Source organism: Pterocles gutturalis, unplaced genomic scaffold (assembly GCF_000699245.1).
Source record: "Pterocles gutturalis isolate BGI_N339 unplaced genomic scaffold, ASM69924v1 scaffold51632, whole genome shotgun sequence".
Classification (NCBI taxonomy): domain Eukaryota; kingdom Metazoa; phylum Chordata; class Aves; order Pterocliformes; family Pteroclidae; genus Pterocles; species Pterocles gutturalis.
In genome coordinates this window covers 2,026-6,039 of record NW_010109617.1, presented here as the reverse complement: position 1 = coordinate 6,039, position 4,014 = coordinate 2,026, and the positions used below count along the sequence as shown (strand labels likewise).

Here is a 4,014-nt window from a genome sequence, read left to right as displayed (position 1 = left end):
CAGGGACCGTGGACCTGCCCCAGCGCAGGGCTGCACAGCCTCAGCACCAACCACGGGGCTCCCGGGGACAAAGGAAGCTGTGGCCCGGCCAGGAGCCAGCCCTGCCACCCCCGAGGAGAGAGCTGAGAGCAGGAGAACAAGAGGCCATCTCTAGTGGGCTGTGAGCCTGGGGCACTTGCTCGCACACTACATGCAGGAGGAGGACAGAGGGCAAGAGAGAGAAAATGATGAGCAGGGAGCAGAACAGATGGATCAAGAGAGAAATTGAATGAGAGGAATAAAGAAAGAGGAAGAGAAAGAAAAAACAGGGAACAAGCCAGAGGGATTAAGGAAAAAAGAGACACAGATCAGAACAAAGAGATGGAGAAAGGAAAACCAGCGCTGGGCTGCAGGTGAGAGATGGAGTGAGAAAAAACAGTGACAGGGAGCAGGACAGCGTGACAGAGAACGAAAAAACAAAGAGGGAAGAGGACAGAGAAATGTGTGGAAAGAAAAGGAAAAGGACAGAGAAACAGAAACAGTGTGAGAGGGATAAGGAGCAGGACGGAGAGCTGGAATAAGAAAGGAAAAAGGGACTGGAGGCAGAATTTGAAAGAGAGACAAGGACAGGGAGCAGGACAAAGGGAGGGACGAGGAAAAAAATAGTGATGGGTTGCTGGACAGAGATGGAGGAATTTTCAGCCTTCCTCCACCCCATTGTGGTCTCTATTTGCTTCTGGCCTCTATTTGCCCTTCAGCCTCCCACCCTTTTTCAGCCCTCATAATCCTGCAAAAACCCCTCACAATCCTGCAACAGATGTTTGCAGACACCCAAAACCTCTCATGGAGCCCCCAAATCTGCTCAGACCCCAAAACCCTCTCAAGGACCCCCAAGCCCTCTTATGAATTCCACACGTCCCTGCCCCCGTCCATGCCTCCTGACCTCCTCTGGGTTCAGCCCCTCCTGCAGCATCTCTACAGGCCATGCGAAATACCTGGCAGCACTGGGCTTCAGCCACAGCCCCAGCCTGACCCCTCCACAGGACCCTGCTGGAGGAAATGGGACGATTCCAGGATGCCCCATGTGGGAGAGCTGAACCACCAGGCAGAACCTGCCTGCCACCATACGTGGCTTCAAATGCGATTTAACCCACACCAGCCACTGTAGCTGGCTCAGCTACACATCTCAGGATGCCTTGGGGCTTTTACCGGGATTTGCTGCCTTCCTAAGTGCTCCAGGGCTTCCGCCAGGCTTTGCCGAAGCTCCGAAGCAGCCCCACTTCTCTCCAGAGTGCCCCTGGGCTTTTGCTGGGCTTTACTGAAGCCCACAATAGTACCCGCTGCCTTCCAGAGTTCCCCAGGGCTTGTGCCGGGCTTTGCCGAAGGCCACAAATGGTCATGCTACCTTCCTGAGCGCCCTGGGTCTTTTGCAGCACTTTGCAGATGCCTGCAAAAGGGCCCTGCTGCCTTCCAGTGTGCCCTGGCGCTTGTGTCAGGCTTTGCTGAACTCCAGAAGCAGCCCTGCCTCCCTCCAGAGTGCCCCCGGTGCTTTTGCCGGCCTTTGCCAAAGCCCACAAGGGCCCTGCTGCCTTCCACAGTGCCCTGAGGCTTTTGCGGGGCTTTCACAAAGCCCGCAGGGGGCCCAGCTCATCTCCAGAGAATTTACTTTTACAGAAATTTTACCGTGGGTGTGAGTGCACCCATGCTCACTGTCCACCTATTTTCCCTTTCTCAGAACAATCACCTTCTGGACCCCCTGGATGTCACAGCCATGATCCCTACGTCACGATGAACGTGGGTGTACCACTTCTAGCACCACCAGGGTCTGGTCTTCCAAACAGGCTGAACTCCAGCATTGGCTCAGACACCACAAGAAGAATCAGAAGCAACAAGCCAAGCTCACCAGCTACTGTGATCGAGATGGATTGGTTTTCCACAGGAGACTATAAATCCTGCCAGTGGGAGCGTATCCTGTGTTTGAAAGTGTGCAGCGCAGCACACTCACACTGTGAAAGGTTCAGGAGGAGGGTGCTGGGCTACCCAAACGAGAATCTGAACTGAAATCATGACATGTCCTGGCTGAAGGTAACCTTCTCTCCAGGGAGGTATACAAGAGGCTGGGAGTGCAGAGAGATGGATGGAGACCTGGGTCCCTGTGGAGATACGCATGAGCACGGGCAGTCGCTGACAAACGTGACAACTGAGGGCAGGACCTGATGAAAGATGCAAAGAAAGATGCAACAATTTGGTCAAATTGTTTTTCACACTGCACCTCAAAACCCAAAGAAACCCACTCCTCAACAGATAAGGGCCGGGAGAACAGCCAGTGGCTGTTGAAGGTCATGCAGTTGGGAAGAAGCAAAATTGTGGGGTCACCTGGCCCAGTAACGGGGTCAAGCTTCCCACTATCTTGGATCTGAAGGAAGCAAGCAGGCAGATGCCACTACCAAGGTCAACCCTGTTTAGCTTGCATCCCTTGACATATTCCAGATGTGGGAGAGATTCACCTCACCATTGACCAGGAAGGGAATTGTTGCTAGGACATTATTTTTCTCATCCTAATGCAGATATCCGAAGGGATTCTATGAATTGTCCTTCAGAAGGACCTTTCCCCACCAGCTCCACCCATGGCAAATGGTGCCCAGATGATTGAGGTGGCAACTGAGGAAAGGAGAAGTCCTCTTCTAGTGGGCTCTGTAGTGCTCTCTGCTTCTCTAGTGTGGAGCAACTGCAGAAGCTCAGAGGAAACAAATCAGCAGTTCCTATGATGGCCCAGATCTGAATGGACCTGGCTGATGCAAGGACACCTATGTTTATTGACAAGCTTCACTGGTCCAAGCAGCATGCCTGGCTCTCCGGAGCTGAGTGTACATCAGAAATCTCAAACAAGCCACCCAGAACTTCTCTCTGAAGAGTACATGAAGCGTCCAAGACGAGCACCCTTCCTCCAACCCTCAACATTTCTCCACCATAACTAACAGCAGCACCCTAAGAAAGCCCTCCAGCAGACCCCACTGAAACCCATTCACCTACCAATCCCAGCTACTCTCACTTGCAGCTCCCCTTTTTCCCTTCTCACTACCTCTAGCTATGCAATTACATAGGAACTTACATACTAATAACGTAGAACATCTGTTGAAAGAAAAAGAAGAGTCAATTTGCTGTTTAGGAAGATGAACCCTCACAAGGGTGTGGAGGTGGTTGCCAGCAAACATGCATCTTCTAAATAAAAACATGAAACATAAGAGCATTTGCAAAGAATATCTATAAGGTGGAAATTGAGACTTTAATTTTTTTGCCACACATTTGAAGAAATATTACCACATTTATCACAGGAAGTATCAACAAAAGGCTCTAAACTACTGCCTAGACACCTGCCTTCTGCTGGAAAGCACAGCACTTTTTTTAAGAAGGTATCAAAGATGGGACCCATGAGCAGGATTGGGGGAACAAGTGGGGTTAAAACACCTATCTATTCAGGAGATACCAAAAGGAATGAGGAAAGTGGAATATGATGAAAGAGACATATCTACCTTAGAAGGGAAGCATGCGACCGTTACATGCATCAGCTGTAGAAAGGGTGTCATGAAAAGTCATTATCTTCCCATCTGAAGCCCTCAGGGGTCTTATAAATGTAACGGATCGGGACTTATAAAGGAACGTGCATTAAAAGAAAAGACACACGTGCCTGGAGATCATCTCTGCCGGGACTCGAACCCGGAACCTCTGGATTAGAAGTCCAGCGCGCTCGTCCATTGCGCCACAGAGACCTCACCGTGAGTGCAGCATCGGCACCAGAACTGAAAAATCTGCACCTCTGCATCACCAGCGGGGTCTCAACACCCCACTCTCACAGCATGGCACTGAGGCGGCATAAAAACCTGCTGCCCAGATCAATCTCCCTTGCAAATCAACATCTCTAGGCATCCCCCTCTTCCACAGGGGCGGGCAATAATTCTGGGTATGATCTATATCTCACTCAGCAGCAGGGATGCAGTAAAAACCTGGATGCAGGCTCGTATCTGCGTTTCTGGC

General features: G+C 51.1%; 1 non-coding gene across 1 annotated transcript; it reads right to left on the bottom strand.

Moving 5' to 3' along the window:
* Positions 1-3,675: 3,675 nt before the first annotated feature.
* Positions 3,676-3,749, bottom strand: TRNAR-UCU. The gene has a single exon. It is a non-coding gene; the product is annotated as a tRNA-Arg (tRNA).
* Positions 3,750-4,014: the final 265 nt, after the last annotated feature.